Source organism: Dreissena polymorpha, chromosome 16 (genome assembly GCF_020536995.1).
Source record: "Dreissena polymorpha isolate Duluth1 chromosome 16, UMN_Dpol_1.0, whole genome shotgun sequence".
Taxonomy (NCBI): domain Eukaryota; kingdom Metazoa; phylum Mollusca; class Bivalvia; order Myida; family Dreissenidae; genus Dreissena; species Dreissena polymorpha.
In genome coordinates, this window is record NC_068370.1 from 43,541,789 (window position 1) to 43,560,939 (window position 19,151).

At 34.3% G+C, this 19,151-nt stretch overlaps 1 protein-coding gene across 9 annotated transcripts in view; it reads right to left on the reverse strand.

Annotated features, from left to right (window-relative positions):
* The window catches only part of LOC127862021 (rho-associated protein kinase 2-like), a 461,134-nt gene that overhangs the window by 308,898 nt on the left and 133,085 nt on the right, over window positions 1–19,151 (reverse strand). The gene's annotated exons all lie outside the window — the stretch shown is intronic.

A 19,151-nucleotide genomic window follows, 5' to 3' on the forward strand; every position in this document is an offset into this window, starting at 1 on the left:
AAAACGTGTAAGTAAGTAGCACTCATAGCAATTATATGTCAGACGTGTCTATGTAGACTTTATAAATAAAACAAAAACATTACAAACATCAGCTGTACATGTTTTGTTATGTTCGTGTTTTTTATTTGCTGTTTTAGTCCGGCTCTGTTAAAGGATTCTTTCTTGCATATTCTACATTTAATCTCATGTGGTCCATGAATGGGGCATGACAACTCAATCCTCCCCTGATGTAAAATTCCTCATTACATATACTGCAACGAAAGATGCACTTATTTTTGCCCTTTTACCTGCATCATCTGAAAAGACAGTAAAAGAATGGTTAAAAAAAGTTCATAGCAGAATAAGGCCGACACGTCATAAAATACATGAAATTAATTATAATATTACTGAAAGATAAACGTCCTATTATCTCGTACATCAGCCACCACACAACCCATCTTCTTGAAAATAGGTGAATTGATTCAATTGGTCGGCAGGTTTTTCGAACAGCATTATTATTATTCTACAGTAAGTAACGTGATTAAGAAAACACTTATATTGCACCACGTAACATGCTATAAAACTATAATATTGAAGTACACATATACACTTTATTTAAGATGGGTAGGTATATCATGTCAAGCTCTTTTACATATGAAAGAGCTGTTTGTCATTTGGAAGTTAGGTCCCAAAATGTGCTTAAAAGGAAGTCAGTTCCAAATAAGGGGGTTAAACCAATAATGTTTGCCAATAAATTAATTATCAGTGATAAAACGGCGTCGGTAAAATGAAATAATCATGATTTTATTTATATTTTACTGTTCACGTGTGTCAATACTGTGTATTCTGAGAGAAAATGATATTTGTACATCCAATTTCTCGAACGTCCCGTAAGTAGACAACAGATTTGTGGACGGTTTTCCTTCAATAACTTTTTTATCCCGACGTCTACGATCTTGAAACAAAAATCCGAGGGAAGCACACACACCGGAGAGCCGAAACGGCGTATTCATTTAAAAAAATTATAAATACAAAGGGGCTTACCGGGTAAAAATATCCTCCCTTCCTTTGAGAAAATCCAACAAACGACGCCATCTTTGAAGTTTTGCAACAACTTTCTCACTTAAACGCGGTAAGCTCCCGTATACACGTGCCCCCCTGTTTAGCGCATAGTCTTATTTAAACTATTTGTTTGGAATTAATTTTTTACTATCTTGTGTTTTTGTGCTGTAAAGTGTAGGCCTATTCATTCTAATCAATCAATTTATCATAATTTCTGTTTATTTAAATGCATTTTGTTTTGATATTTCATTTAAATGTAAAATAATGATTCACATCACATATAAATAAGATTATTGCATGATTTTTCCATTATGTATGCAATTGAAATGAACTGCGTCATGCAAAAAGGAGTCTTATGCCATGCGTGGTCAGCATAGCTCCAGACTGCAAACAATAATCAGAGACGACACTTTACTCGCATGCATTAAGCACCATTTTTGACGATGCTGGAACAGCATCGTCCAAGGTTTGATAACCATCTAAAAAAAATCACAATGGCGACCTATGTAAAAGAACGAGCCAGTCCGATTGAGATAACTCGATTTTATGAGTTACTTCCCTTTTGCATTCGCCACTGCGTAGGAGATTGCTCGTCATTGATAACATTCTCCTAGCAGAGTTGTCGTTCGTGTTTCAACATTCAACAATGGACGCCCCCATGAGAGTCTCGATTCAAAACTTGCTTACTGCATAAATTGGCTTGTTTCGCTATTTAGAAGCTGTCATTTAGGATATATGAATTATTTATACACTAAATCTCCGCTTATGAAAACAATAGTTGGAATTTGAAGGATATATACTCGCTGTGAATGAAGGACTTTCTGGATCGTAACAGCTTGACACGGCAAAACTGGCATACTGGTATTTTTAGTTATCAATATAAGTCACATTGAGCTTTAAAAATTGTATTCGAGCATTTTGCGACTTATTGAATGACTATGATACCCGATATCAACATTTCATCGGGGATTTGCAGATCACCAAGCTGTCCTGAAATTCAACATTGATTTCAAACTCTTTACTGGTTTGTATACTCTTTCTTAGTGTTACTACTTTTTATCATTTTAAAGTTAAATGAACTGTGTCACAGTAAAAGAGACGTTAAGGCGATTGTGGCCAGTTGGGATCTAGATCAGCCTGCAGTCGCTCGAAAGCTGTTTGCTTAAAAGCGTTTTTCTGACAATTACAAATAATTTAATTGGATACTGATTTGACTGCGCTTTTCCTGTGACCTGGCTCAAATAATAGAATTGTCATTAATCAAATTATTTATTTGGAACATTAATCAATTGTTTTTCTTGTCCCTCGGGATCAATGACTCCAGCACTTTCCTGTTGAGAATATTTTAATACTGCTAAAGGCGATGCTAGGGGGCGTGAGAGATGTTGCACCTTCAAGTATTGCTCGATTGTTCATTGTCAGCTCGGGTACTACGTACATGTACCCCGGGTACTCTTAAGTATACTTACATGTATCCCGGGTACGGTAAATATACTAAAATGTACCCGGGAAATTTAACCCTAAATCAGTCGTTGTCGACTATTTTTTTGTAATAATAATAATTATATATACATATCAGGGCTTAACACTAACTTTTTTCAACTAGCCCGTTCTGGCTAGTAAATGCAGAACCTACTAGCCCTGACCAATCTTTCATGTGTCCTGGCCCAAGTATTATAAAAACCTTTATATTTATCATTCAACTTGTATTTTCTTGTGCTTGGAGATGCGCAATTATGATTAAATCATTCTTATTAGCTTGCCTTACTAATGCTATTGAATTCAATATTCATCTATTTAAGACAACTATTTGTAATCTTCACGCCATTTCTGGAGAAATTTTCTTGTTTTTTTATTTCCTCATACTTTCTCTTACTTTCCTCCTTCCCTTTTCTTTTCGTATCCGAGGAACCCCCATGCCCACCCGTAAAGCCAAACTTAAACAACGACATGAACGTTAAAACCTTTTTTACATAGATTGCCGGGTTACCGTCTTACAATAAATGGTATATTGCTGCAAATTTGTTAAGCTTTATAACATCTAACTGGCCACAACTTATAAACAGAGGGTTTACTATACAAAAATGTTCGTCAGGGTCTGTAGATTTCAGAACAAGATGTCGTTTTTCTGGAAAGTGCTGGAGGGCTTAGAAATCCAAGATGGCGTCCAAGATGGCCGCCGTTTTATGATTCAATTACTATTAAAGATGAATTGAATACGTCTATTGAACACATATATGTACTGACTTTAATATCTGATAAAAGTAATCCATTGATATAGGGCTTCTACCAAACAGATCACCAAGGTTACCAAAGGTCAAGGTCAAGGTCATTTCATGGTCAAAATGGAAAAATAAACGAACATTTGAGTATTGACATATCATTTTCTTTTTTAATTCAAATGCTTTACATTTGCTGTGATAACTAACCTCTTTATTATATAGCCACATGTACAAGCTTCATTTTAAACAAAAGTAAATGTCTAAAATTGTGTTGGTAACCATGGTAACAAAGACTACATACGCTATGTGGCCATTTTCCTGGTTCGTGGAAAGTCATTTGGCATTATAACCATCAAGTTTAATAAGTTTGCTTTTAATCTTTAATAAATACTTTAAGACTTATCAAGGCAAATGTAAAGAACAGCTGTGCAGTGTTCCATGTATCATATTTATTCAACTATCAAATCTAACCAGGTATTAGTGCTTGATACAGACTCATAAACGTTATTTACCAATGTTGTAATATATGAGGTTTTACAATGTATTTACTAATACAAATGATGCAAATAACAAATTATGTTTTCAAGTTACAAGCACTTAAAAACAACTCCTGAAAACCAGGAAGTGACTGACTGTCAAACGTTCTACTTGTTGCTTTCGGAAGTCGTGAAATCCTCGTTGACTCGGCTTGCGCACTGCTGACCAACATGCTTGCCATCGCATGAGTCGTCCTTTTACCATCTTGAAACTGTTCGCTCATTCAGATTCCAGTTATCAGCAACTGCCACTACAAGCTTCCCCCTTTGGTCTCTAGGTAGTATATTGTCTGGTACAATACCACCAGAGTCTGTTATTTTGTGTGGTGCAATGTTCTGTTGGGCTGCTGATGTCAAGAATAACCGAAGATCTGGATATGAGATGGAATAAACAAGAGAGTACATATCTTCAATCAGATGGCGGCTGCCAAACTCGTTGTTGAGGTGTATCCCTAAGCCCAGGTGTTTAGGGGATGGGTTTTACGTTACAAGTGTAGTTAGGTCACAAGCAACAGCTAGACATCTTGTAATGGTCCTCTCAGAAGCTTCATTGTAGCATTTTTGTCATGTTACCAACACACTGCCTTGTAAAGAAGAGACTCCACAAACTGCTTCTGATCTGACAATTTGATTTCTTCTGGAGCGTAAAAGCGTAAATTCAGAAATTTCAACAAAACGTTTTTTAATGTAGGAAAGAAGAACACCTTTTTATCAACAACAATAGAATGCTCAAATTCATTTTTAATTATCTCATCAATTATTGTGTATGAACTTGTTTGGTTTTCAGAAGTGGCCTTATTGGGTGTCAGCCCGGAAAATGCATAAGTTTTACACTGGTAGTATTTAGTCAAACAACCTTTTTTCTATGATATCGAGCCCCAATGGCTACAAGATCACCATTTGGAACACTTGCCAATCTGTCAATAATGGCTACATCATTTATTGCAGTAGCAATATCTTACACTTTGCGATATATAGAGTTAGAGTCTGAAGATATAGAAGTTTCAACCAGGCCAAAAAAAATGTGTGTTTGGGTAACCCGACCCTACCTACGATTTTGGTACCGACCCTACTTTTTTTCGTCTTGTAAAAAAAAAGATCTCTGAAAAAAATAGTGCCCGAAAATAACCGCGCATTTGCCACTTCCGCTATCGTTATCAATCATCCGATTTTACGCCCGACAATTACTGATTGCACACTATAACCCAGCGTAGAATTTCATAAATTTCCAAGGATACGCATAGTATTGACGATTTTGACAGACACGCTCCATTATCCGCAAAGAGTCGCTTTCGCACATTTTAATCCCTTTTGTTGAAACATCGCTGTCTACACAATAGTTCAGTAGAACCGCTAAGCGTGTTGTTTAATGGACCGGAACTTATTTCATACTCGACCTCGAAATCATTAGAACTAATGTTCTGAGCAAGTTTAATGATCATTGGACAAAATGATATGTGTTTTTAAGTGTTTACATGGTTTCCAAGACGCAAAAGAAGAAAAACCAGACCGGAGTCATTTACAAACTCAGCCGAGATATCATTAAAAAATGTTCTGATTGAAATTAATGATGATCGTCTTCTAGTGCGTCCACAATATATCACTATAGCCTCGAACAACTGCCTCACCTCCTTATTCCACTATAGCCACATAAGAAAACTGCCCTATCCAACGGCGTCCATGTTTTTAAAAGGACAAGGGCCATTTTCAAACTATGCTGATATATCATTTGAAAAAAAGGTTCTATGCAAGTCTCATAATGATTGTGCAAAACATCAGACTTCTAGAGTGTCACAAGGTTTGACTATACCCATGTTATAACAGCTGCTACCCCCCTCCCGCAGACAGCCATGTTTTTAACGAAAAAAAATCGTTTCCAAACACTCTGCTGATATCATAAAAACACATGTTCTGGGTACGCTTCATGAAGATTGTGTAACACATGTTTCTTCTAGAGTTTTCACAACCCCTTTTTTTTAATCTGACCTAGTGACGTTGTCCGAAATATCATTGCGACAAATGTACTGAAAAAGTTTCGTGAAAATTGAGCAATCCATGTTCGCTCTGAAGTGTTAATATGGTACATGATATCGAACAGACGACGCACTAAATATTGTCACAAAAGGTTTTCGTGAGCAATGTTTACTCAGATAAGATAAAATCGTTGTGCACACATCAGCAGTAAAAACAAACAGCTTGGCGAAGAAATCAGAACATGCTATCAGTAGAAATCACTTGATGGGGATATTTGTCTTTAAATTTGTGCCGAGTTAAGATTTTCCACACTTAATGATAATATCCTTGTTTTTGAAGAGCTTTTCTAACAATCTTCTCACAGGCGGCCAAATTGTTTTACCGCCGAGGATAGGTTTTATGACTTTTATCACATTTTTTTTGTCTGACTCAGGGATTAATTTCAAGCAAGGATGTAATTTTTGGACACAACTTAAAATATAAGTCGGGTGAAAATACAGCAACATTTGCCGAACAGCGCCAACGAGCAGAAGCACACTTTTGGATCTACCTTTAATCCAATTCCAAACACAATTGGAAAAAAATGATTTAGATGAACACGTTACTGAAAAAAAAAACGCATTGTAATCGGTAGAATAACGAACAATTTGCTATAATTAATTGCAAAGATAGAAGTATAAAAGCGATTGCGCTAGAAGCCTTAATAGTTAATGGATTAAGTACACACGCAAAATAAGTAAACATATATATCGCACCAAGCGCTTTTGAACAGACACATTTTTTTCTTCAAACAAAATTCGTTTCAATGAAATAAAAGACACTTTGTTTTATAAGTACTAATTATAGTTTAGCAAGACTCTTTTTTCAAACGTACTACGTATATTTAAGCATGCATTCTGTACTGTGACACGCGTATCATCGAAGTTGCAAACTGTGACCTATTTCGGCTTGAATCAGCAAGCTAAGACTTATTTTAGCTTTGGTTATCAAGCAGTAGAGGGCTATGAGTAAGCTATCTTCACCCTCGAATATAAACGAGTTCACTCGCATTAAGCTTTACTATTCGAATACAGTATTACTATGGGGAAAGAAACACACACGACAGAATTGCAGATTATTATGTTCATGTATTTATGGCTTTTTCAGATTGAAGACGAAGATCTAGGTAAAATTTTGCAACAATTTAATGTGTCAACCAAGTGTGGCACTGTGTGACTATATTGCGTCACGGCGTCTAAAATGATAATCTATTGTTTACTAAGTTCGTTTTAAGTCGCGTTGTGTAATTTTTTGATTTGACTTAAATGTCCCAGATTCGTAGATTATTCATCAGTTTGCATAATAAGGCAACAAGTCTTTTTGTAGCATATAACAACTTTTATTCTTGATTAAATATTGTAGTGTAAATGTATTTTATTCTTATTTGTATTGTAATTCTTCTTTAAGAAATTGAGACAAGAAATAATCAGTAAAGAAAGAAACAAGATACTCCAACACAAAATATAATCCGTCCAGAAAAACAAATGTCCAAATGTCCGTCTCTCTTGCACTATCCCGTGAAGCCAGAGATTGGGATATTCACTTGTGCTAATTCAAAACCGCTTGGCTTGAATGGCTCGCTGCCTTGGCTCGAATAGAGGTTTCAACGCGGTCCGTTTTATACTAAAATGGTGACCTTGGTGCTAACCTACTTGTTTTAGGGAGTAAACAGCGTTATCCATCACTTTGACACAAACTCATAACCATAAAAAATATAACTATAAACGGGATATAATAATGTCCATCACTTTTTGGTCGTTAAATTATTTCTTACTATATAGGCTTATTTAACCTGTTTATATAAGCTGTTTACATAAGCAGTTCGTGTACAATTAATATTTTATTGACCGCAAGATATGGTCTAATGTGCGTCATTCCTGTCCTAAATGTATTTCGCCCGTGACAATGCATCTCATGTTACTAAAATAGTGATGACCATATAGAAATAGTGTTACACAAGTTTTACAAGCAATGCAGTTAACCACCCTATAATAATTTTTAAACTGAGCACTTTTAGATTACAAGATAAACGAGTTGGTTTCTGTCCACTCGAACAAATGTAGCTGATAATTTGCTCTGATTAGTGCAGATTAACTGAGGACTCTCCATATTACGTCTGATAAATAGCTTCTCATCTTTGTTTACTTGTCAGGATTACGGTATCCACCAACGGTTTTGATCTTAAAGTGAGTAAGAATTATCTGTAAGTATCGACTGTTTGGGAACAATATCTTGTTGAGAACATGGATATGTAGAATCTTGCAGAAATGAACCACTTTGTAGCATCTATTGACATCAATGTCAAGCATGTTTATACTTGGAGATTAATCTCCCAATATTAGAATTGTGCCTTATTCATGATTAAACTACATGTGCTGATATATATGTATGGAATGTCTCATTTAAAACAAATATGCACAGTTTTTGCAAGCATAATATAATAAGTACACAGGTTATCAGATAATTTGCAAGTAAAATTTTACAACGTTTATTTAAAAACACGTTTAGGTTAAAAGTGGCAATATGCATTATTTCATTTATGTTAAATTAAAGTCAATATATCTGCCCATTAAACTCTTAACAATTGTTCCATGATTTGGAATTGGGTTAAAACTAATTAAGTTTAAACTTCATGATCGTTAAACGTGATGCATTTTACGTACATAAACTACAGCTTTGTCACAAACATGACTTAACATACCCTCTCACCACTTTGAAACAGCAAACAAAATTGTGTCCTGAACATCATACACTTCATGTTATGGCCATATTTCAAGTTTCAATTATATCGCTTGAGAAATATGGAAAAAGATCACTTCACAAACGGAGAAAATTGTATACGTTTGCCATAATAGGTTCACTATCAAGGCTAAATAACTCAAGAACGTGTGGATCACTGCTCATGAAAAAGTGTCTTGCACATCTTCACTTTAAAGGGGAATACATATTCCAAGTTTCGATTCAATAGCTTGACAAATGAAGTCGCTCAACAAACTTTAAACATTCGATTAAGACAAACAAACAAACCAATCAACCGACCAACCAATCGACCGACCGCCCAACAGCGTGACTCCTACATATATCCCTGTCAAACTTCGGTGTATAATTATGTCAATCTGTTGTTTTTTTTAATATAATTAGCAATTAAAAGCCCACATAGATCTATGAAATTGACACAAGATATGGTTAACGTACCGATTATAAGACTTTTTAATGGTGTTATTTGTGTTTTTGTTGTTATACATCAACCACTATTTTTTTTAATAATTTTGTTTTTCTAAATGCTTTTCAGTAGATTAAAGTGGCCTGGTATACGTATACAACTAAAACATGAAACCCGAGTGACAACGACCCCTATTGGTACATACGAGCTTGACACAAGATTGTCACTGCACAGTTTATATTTTGTCTCTAATATATATATATATATATATATATATATATATATATATATATATATATATATATATATATATATATATATATATATATATATATATATATAAATTGTGAATCGAATTATGTGTCAATGTTTTTCGAACAGTTTGAATAACAGTTATGAAGGGGGTTTATTCCGCCTGTCTGAAAACGGGAAGGGGTTTTGTTCCGCTATAGAAGGGTGTTTCTTCCGTTTAAGCAAAATGTGAAAGGGGGTTTCGTCCGTTATGCTGTTTTTAGGGAAGGGTGTTTCTTCCGAAGGGGGTTTATTCCGGGATTCGTTTTGACAACACCCGACACTTAATCCTGTTTCGTCTGGATTTTCTGTTGCACCAGTATACAGTACAATAACTGTTTCAATAGTGACTTATGTAAACGTCCGTAACGATAAATATAAAGTGTGTTTGATTTGCAATTAATTTGAGGAAATGTCAAATAACAAATCATTCGCTATATCATTCTGTTAAAATTTACCACGGAACATTAAACGGAAATTTAATGCAAGCACGTTTTCCATGCGTTTGACGTGACGTTGTTCATGTAGGGAATAATTTGCGCGCGCTTTTCTCGAGAGAAAAGATTAAAACACACTGTACATTTACAGTTTGTTTGAAGAATGTGATAACGTCGAGTAAAAATTAAATTGGGAAGAGTGTTTCGGATTACAAATTTAATTATGCGCATTTGAGAATTCAACAAGAAACGGAATATGTACCAATTTCTAGGACGCGCATACTTCGGTACGATGTTTTTTTCCGGATATTCCCATTGCAAAAGCATGTAAGCCATCGCAAAGACCAGAAAAAAATACCTACCCTACCTAATTTTTTTTCAGCTGTTTCCCGAAACACACACTTTTTTTTTGGCCCTAAGGACCAACTTCTGCTAAAACCTCTTGATGTATTGTCTCTATGACGGCTGCACTTTTCGCCACAAATAAAGCACTATGATTTCGAGTCAAAGTTCTCAAAAGTGGACCTCGTCTTAAAAAGGTGTTCTTGTGTTTTCCTTGTCATCCATTGTTGAGTCATCATAGGACCATCTGTGCCTGAAAAACAGAAATACATATGAAATCCTTTGCAGAAAAATAGAGAATTTGAAATGACATTAATGTTCTACTCTCAATGATCATGTTTGAGAGAAATCAAACTATGATATTTATGAATATCATTATTATTGTCATACCAGACCAAGATCACCACATGGTTGTCATATATGTCTTCAGTACACTCCCCTGCTTCATTTTTTTGAAGCAAACAAAAATCATCTTTGATTTAATAATAATTATAACTTGCCTGTGTTCTCATTGTAAGTACATTTATATCTAACTATTAAGTATACACAAACCTCTTTAATAAATGACTGTAATAATGGATCAACAGAATTACAATTAACAATACATACTTTCTTACTTTGCAGTCATAGTAGATCTTTAAGCTCTCTCCAGATGTAGCCATGTTTTCTTCCCCGAAGACTGTGGCATTCCCTTGGCTGATGAAGTTCTTTTGTCGAGCCTATTAATATATTCCAAACAATTGTTTAGAATAGGCAGAAATTAACATATATTAGGCATACACAATAATTCATCAAAAAAAATATATAAAAACCTCAAATAAGTTAATTTACAAGATTATAAAATGAGTGAAACCAATGTCCGCTTACTAGTACCTATCCGAGTACTACTGAAGTTTTGGAAAAACAAATATTAGCACCTCTTATTAAATACAAAAGACAGTGTAGGTTTCATGTTAGGGTTTCAAATTTTCACGCACACTACTTTTGCATGTATTCAAACTGATTTTAGTAAATATATGTGATGAATAACATCAATGACATTGCAGGCAAATTTCCTTGTGATGATGTTTGAGAAAATGTTTTATCAATTAAAATCTATAAACATAGCATGTAGTTATGAATTGAACAATGAATAAACATGTTGAATACTTACCATATAAGATGTACATGGAAATGAAAACTGTGAAAATGATAAAACAAGTTTGACATTGGTGTCTGCTAACTTTTATGTGTATGGTATTTTTATATCAAAGGGGAGTAACTAAACAAATGTTTAGTATCTAAAATCAAATAATTCTTTATATTATTATAGTTGTCAAAGCTTTCAGAGTTTAAAGTTGACTCAGTTCGTAAAAATGGTATATAATTTCATTTAAATGGATAACATATAACTGGTATAAAATCATAATTTAAGTTTTAAGCTATGAATTAACACAATGTATCAAATGAAAGTACAGTTACAAATCACTTCATCAATTAAAATATTATTTAATGATATCTGGATCGTATTCTTGACCATAAAGTTTTCTTTTTTATTGGTTTTAAAGGATATTAATACACTTATTAATTTTACCTGATTTTAAGTTCATTTTAATCAAATACTTGATAATAAAGATATTAGACTTTGCCCCCAAAATGGGAGCATTTTTTGCTGATTTTCAGTAAAATATGCACAAAAATGCATTCCATTACATGGTAATATGTAAATAAAGCGATTAAGATACGCATCCCTTTCATTTAATGTTGATTTATAAGGAGGATAGCAATTTTCCCCACATAAAATAAAAGTTGTAATGTATACAGTGAGTAGGACACTTTTGGCGGCCATCTTGGACGCAATCTTGGATTTTGAAGCCCTCCAGCACTTTTCGAACAAATGAAATCTCATACCATAATCTACAGACCCAGACGAACATTTCTGTATATAAAACCCTTTGTTTATGATCAGTGGCCAGTTACTCCCCTTAATAAGCGACTTATGTGTGCCTGTTTGCAGCACTAGTAAGTGAATCTTAGCAAAATAACGTGTTACGGTAGTTGTAACAATTGTACAGGGGTAACTCTCTACTAAAAGCCGGGATCGACCATTAATATTAGTTTTGCTAATTGAATTGCGTAAAAAATATTGTCAAAACACTTCTAATCTAAATAAAGTCTCTATCTTCCTCTAAATGGATTTATTAATCGTCAAAAGGATGGAATAACTTTTCCATAATGACAACAAATGAAAATTATTTAAAATTGATAAATAACTATTAATTTTATAGTTACTTTGTGTTAATGTCGAGTTTTATACCTTCATCATTCCGGACGATCCTGGACGATCCCGGCTTTTAGTTTCAAACGTATTTTCATTGAGAAAACACGTCACATCGAGAAAACCAATCAAAAACCGTGTCTAGCGGCATTCCGTTTAAAAATAGGTACTGACGTGTTTTACCAGGAAAACCGCCGGGGATTTCCGGAATAGACCAATTCACGCGTGACGTCACGCGCACCTGCGTGTTTTTATCCGCGCCACTCTGGTAGGCAAAAGAAAGACACGATCAAAGAGGAGATATCGAGCATGATATTTATTGTCACGCTCTATATCTATATTAAATACATTATTTAATATATTTTGATATGTATACGATCATGTTTAGATTTTAGATTTAAACATCCCAAAAGTTGTTGTACTGTACTAAAACAAATAAGAATGAAAACAAACAATAAATAGACCGATTCCATGCACACAGCATATATTAACTTACCACTATGATAATCCATAATCCATCTGTTATTAAGTATGAACAATTGCTGCAACTAAAGAACAGGGTCTGAACTAATAACACTTTGTTTATGTGTTAAGGAATCTTTGAGTATCAGATCAAATTTGTTAAATCGTATAACGTAATTTACCAGTTGTTCATCTTATGTACCCCAATATACATTTGATTTATTCATACTCGTGTTTGTTAAAATGTGTTTTCTGGCGCGTATCAATATCAACCACATGACTGTGATGTTGACGAGGTACATTGTGCAAGTCAACTAAAAAAAGTCTTCCAAAACATTGAACTAAATTTTGCAATTATATCATTCTGTAATCTGACTAAAGCTGATTACTGAGTACATCAATGCACACATTATAAACTCGGTAGTATTATTGGCAAAATATTTTATTTTTAAATGCAAACAGGAAAAAAAAACACCATACATTGATTTTCTTGTGTCCTTTTAATAATATAATTTAACAAGAGAATAAATCGCGACTACACAAAATAAATTACATATATTGTATATTCGTTGTGCGCTTTTTATGCTCAATGGGTACACCTACCATAAAAAAAGTAAATATACTTTGTGACATAGTTTCACCTAGCTTAAAGCAACATGTATACACTTTTTCCCTTGTATATATATAAAATATAATATAATAAAATATATATCGAAATTGAAACTGTTTATAACATATTTTTCACACCATCCATAGTCTTTATATATGCTATGTACCATAACTTATATCGGGAAAAAAGACAACATGTATACTACTTTTGTGTATTTTTAAACATACTATTTTATGTACAAAATATATTATGTTGTCGATAGAAATAAAAAAGGAAATTACTAAAAAAAGTCTTGTCTGTTTGTCAAGGAAAACTAACACTTTGACACATTAAATAAATTAATTTAATTTAATTGGTTTGATTTGATTGTTTGCATCCATCTTAAAATCGTGTTAGCCTTTGTATTCCGGTGTTTAATTGCCCCCCTTTGTTCGGCACAAGCCGATTATCTCGTTTTGATCAGATATTGTCCCTACTTAACTAACAGCAAAGTGTCATAAACTACAGCAGGGACCTATACAAACAATAGGTCCCTGACCACAGGTGGTATATGAAAGTTTGGTCATTAATCACAATTGATGATACCACCATGTCTTCTCTTTCTAGTAGTATTGAGCAGTTATTTGGGGTTGAGTAATATACCGCTAAAGTTCAACTGTTCAATTAGATATGCTACATATCGTAAAAAAATATAAAGTAATTTGTCCAGTATATATAATTAGAAAATGTACGCTGTGAAGATACTAGCCTGTTTACCGGTAATTTATAACAAAACGTATTTAATAATTGGTAAATGTACATATAATCATTAAACGTATTTAGCGGGTACCGGTTCATTAAAACTACGTCATTCCGTTTAAAGATTGAATGTTACGGCCATGCACAAACGACATCATGAAAACAAGAAATTACGTATGACTACCGGGGTAAATAATATTTACGAAAAATAAAAAGCAATATAGATATATATTATAAAATGTAAGATATTTGTCACTCATATACACTAGTTAAGAAATTTCAATATACATGAATTCACAGGTTAATTTGCATCATGTGAAGTTGTGTTTTTCAGTTGTATGTTACGATTCATCTATAGTGTTATTCACCCGAAAAACAAATCATCCAATTTAAAAGAAAATGAACATTTAAATACTGTCATGCACTTCGCTTTTAATAGGGTTTTGTTGTACAGTGTCAGATTTTAATGCACCCCTGTTCTTTCACTCATATTTTTTTATCACACTTTCATACTCATATAATTGATAATTATAATAATATAATGGGGTGCATTATTATTTTTTGTAATTTTTGAAAACTTCTGCAAGAAATAAAACGGCTAATGCATAGCTTTGTTTTGTGAAATTGTCGGTGTTTAGTCTTCAGACCACATTTACCTTGATGCTAATGACTAACGAGTATATATTTTTTATAGATAAGAATACATGTATTAATTAAACAATATTGACATTAAAAATGCAATATCTTTAATAGCATTTAGGTGTTATGATGTTGTTGTTAATGTTTTCGATATATTGACTAAACACGTGCCATTATCTATACGACATAATGTTTATCGTAACTGTACCCAGTGCTTTTGCCTACCAGCGCATCGCGCATGCGCGAAAATTCGGAATCAAAACAATAACAATGAATTGGTCTATTGTCTGCGTCTTTTTGATTGCAATCAGGGGGGTCCGAATCTATTTCGAGATACGATCCGTTTGTTGTCTCCGAACTCACTCTGGGCTTTAATTGTCATCTGATCGTACTGTATTAAGATTTTTGCATCTTTGAAAAGCTTATTTAAAACGCAGTTTATTGATATAGAACATAAAATCCCGCCCAAAATACACACGACCGGTCGGGCATGTTCCTGGGACATTGGCTAGCCCGGACCAAGGTACAGGCAGTGAATTTCGTTCGGACGTGCCTTCGTGTTAAGCCCTGCACATTTATGTCAATTTTCTGTAGAATGGTATCTATATTATCGGAACACATACTCAAAAAGTATGTTGATGCAGTGTTTTTTGAAGAGAAGTGTGTTTAAGATAATCGGTTGCGCGTTTAACGACAACGGATTTTGGGCGCGAATACAACTCGAGTACAGTCTAATATGGACCGAGTACAATTACGTTTATTTACCGTACCTGGGGTCCATGTAAGTATACTTAGAGTACCCCGGGTACATGTAAGTATACTTAAGAGTACCCGGGGTACATGTAAGTAGTACCAGAGCCGACAATGACCAATCGAGCTCCATTATCCCTCATGAACCGACTCAAAAAACGAGTCGGCAATATTTGACTTAATTTTTGGTTTGATTGCTCTCGAGGGATCGAAAATTTCAGAATCTTCCTAAAAGCCCTACGGGTTTGATCCCCAGAAGCGACATTGAAAACTAGCATACTTTGTTATCTAAAAGGCTGCTAAACCTGATATACAATGATAATGTGAATTTTCTCTCACATGATGTTCATCAGTCATATTATATAAAATCTTACAGCAGGAGTAAACAACTGGACAATAATTAATGAACGCATCTTTCATTTGTCTTTGACAATTTAATTTTGACATGGCCTAGATTTAATTATGTGACTGGACTTTACCAGCACTCTTGTAACAGAGCTAAAGTTTAAATGTACCATTGAAGATCACCTAAATCCAGATTTGCTATTATAGACATGTGGAAAGTTTTAAGGGTGTGACAAGTAAGCAAAAATTGGTCATTACTTAGAGGTCCACAACTGATCTATGACTGTATTTAAACAAGAAAAATCAGTGCCTGATTTAGATATCCTTAGATAGTTCAATAAAAAACTAATTTCATAAGCCTGGTAACAGTTTAACGGTAATGCTACCAATGTGTCACACCAGGGCATTGAATTTGAAATCTAGGACATGCATGGTCATTTCTTCATGAAATCAGGACACAAAATTGTATTTTAATCCTTAATTGACCTGGCTATAGTTCTCAGATTATTATAAGCTCAATCAGTATATTTATATCATTATTTATGCTTTGTGTATTGTAAACATATACATAATCATGCAGTTACATGATAGCAATAAATAATATCAAAGCTTCCCATACCATAAAGGTCATTGACAAAGCCTATGGTCAAAATGTGAACACATTGAGTGTAATCGCCCTCTCGTGCCAGCAAAAACAACACGTTGACAGGTTGTCATTTTTGACAGTTATACTTTCACTTTCATTTTGTGATATCAAACTAATAACAATTATATGGCTGAGAAAAATATCGCCATTGCTTTTTATGCCCCCGGTAGGGTGGCCTATATCAGTTGATTTGTCAGTCAGTCAGTGTGTCAGTCTGTCCGTCCGTCCGAAAACTTTAATGGCCATAACTTTTTTAATATTAAACATAGAAACTTGATATTTGGCATACATGTGCATCTCATGGAGCTGCACATTTTCAGTTGTGAAAGGTCAAGGTCATCCTTCAAGGTCAAATGTCAAATATAAAGTGTATGTCTGTCTGTCCCAAAACTTTAACATTGGCCATAACTTTTTCAATATTGGCGTGCATGCGTATCTTATAGAGCTGCACATATTGATTGGTGAAAGGTCATCCTTCAAGGTCAAGGTCAAAGGTCAAATTTTGCAATATTGAAGATAGCAACTCCATAATCGGCATGCATGTGTATGTCATGGAGCTGCACATTTTGAGTGGTGAAAGGTCAAGGTCATCCTTCAAGGTCAAAGGTAAAATATATGGCTTCAAAGCTGCGCAGCAGGGGGCATTGTGTTTCACAAACACAGCTCTTGTTTAATATATTTTCTGCACATTTCTTCAAAAAACTTACATCAATACACGATTTTCTTCGTTAATTCAATAATTCCTGACAGACTTGTGTACATATTTCGCTGACATTTTGACGCGCGTAGGTAGGACCGCATTACCGCTTCCGAAATGTGTATTCATACTATTGCCTTCGAGGAACTTATCTGATGTTTGACGGAAAGGGCCGAAAATGTGCGAGTGTGGGTCAAATTCCCCACAGGTACTACTTTCCCGTTCCCCCCTTTTTTTCCGTACCTAAAATTTTTCGTACCCAATTTTTTTTTTTCATCCCCAATTTTTTGTTCGTACCCAAAATATTTTCGGTCCAAATTTTTTTGTTCCCAAATATTTGTTCGTACCCAAATTTGTTATCATACCCAAATTTTTTTCGCAATTTTTTTGTACCAAATTTTTTTTCGTACCAACATACACAATTGTGGTGATTGTGGTGATGTAGATAAAACTTAACTTGATGCTTTTATAACCATCCTCTCAAAAGCATCGTCACACCAGTACTGTCAGTACTTTGATTCCAGAGTGAGGCTCAAATGCAGATAGTTGGAATTTATAAGAAATAATGGTTAATGTCATGCAACAGCCCTTTGAGAGCGTTTGATTGTTACGTCTTTTTTTCTAATTAGCTAGTTAGAGCATAATCAGATGGTGCTCGTCTGTCTGCAACATATATTTCCAATCTTAATGAAACTTGATCAAAACATTTATTCCAATGATTATTTGGCCGAGTTTATAAGGCGGCCACTTGGGGTCAAAAACTAGGTCATGAGGGCAAATTAAGACAGTAAGCTTTTAAAGACTTAATAAACCACATTTACAGTCCAATCTCCATGAAATTTGGTCAGATGTGTTCTAATAATATGTTGACCGAAAATGATTTGTTAAAAACACAAGGCGGCCAGGGGACGAGCAGTTTTTCTTTAAATGGCTTAAGAAACCTTTGTTAACACTATTGACCTATTTATGATCCAATCTTCATGAAACATTTGTCCGAATGAATATCGGCAGTGTTAAAAAACTGGGCCATGCAAGTAAAATACTAGGTCACTTCATGTAGTTCCATTTTTCCACAAAAGCTTGTTAACACTCCTAAGTCATAAATTTATACTATTTTTTTTAACTTGGTCCAAACATTTGCTCTCCGCCAATTTTACAATGTTTACCGGTCTGTTGAAAAACATGGCCACCAGGGGGTGGGGCAGTTTTCCTTATATGGCTATCGTGATTTTTTATCTGTCTACAAGTCATATTTTTAGTCCAATCGTCATGAAACTTGGTCAGAGCATTTCCTCTTATGATATCTTGGCAGAGTTCAAACATGGTTCAGTCCCTTGAAAAACCTCTAATGAAACCTTCTGAACATTCTAGAATTTGCATGATTGTAAAGTTGAATGGTCATGAAACATGATCGCAAGATTGTTCTAATGGTTTTGTTCCATTTCAATGTGTCCCCTATACATTAAGCAAATATTTAAATACAAACGTTTCATTTCTGTGTTGGAGATATTTTAAATGGAAATGTGCCTAGAAATTAAATATTTATGTTTCATAAAGTTCTTTTATTCTTCTTATCTCCACCTTCTCAGAAAAGTTCAGTTCCTTTGGGTTTCAGGCGAGCACTTTTAGGCCCATGGCCCTCTTGTATAACAAAGACAACTATGAGCATAGACAAAATGTGTATCTTTTATTGGAAAATTAAATGTCTGGATGATTTGATACACATAAATATTTCTTGCTTATCAACACAGGTAAATCACAACACCTTAAGTAAATTGGATGAATCAAGGTCATTGATAATTTTCATGAGTAAGGTAAACGTATATGTCACCGTGACCTTGACCTTTGACCTAGTGACCTGAAAATCAATAGCGGTCATCTGCCAGCCATTATCAATCTACCTACGAAGTTTCATGATCCTAGGCATAAGCGTTCTTGAGTTATCATCCGGAAACCATTTTA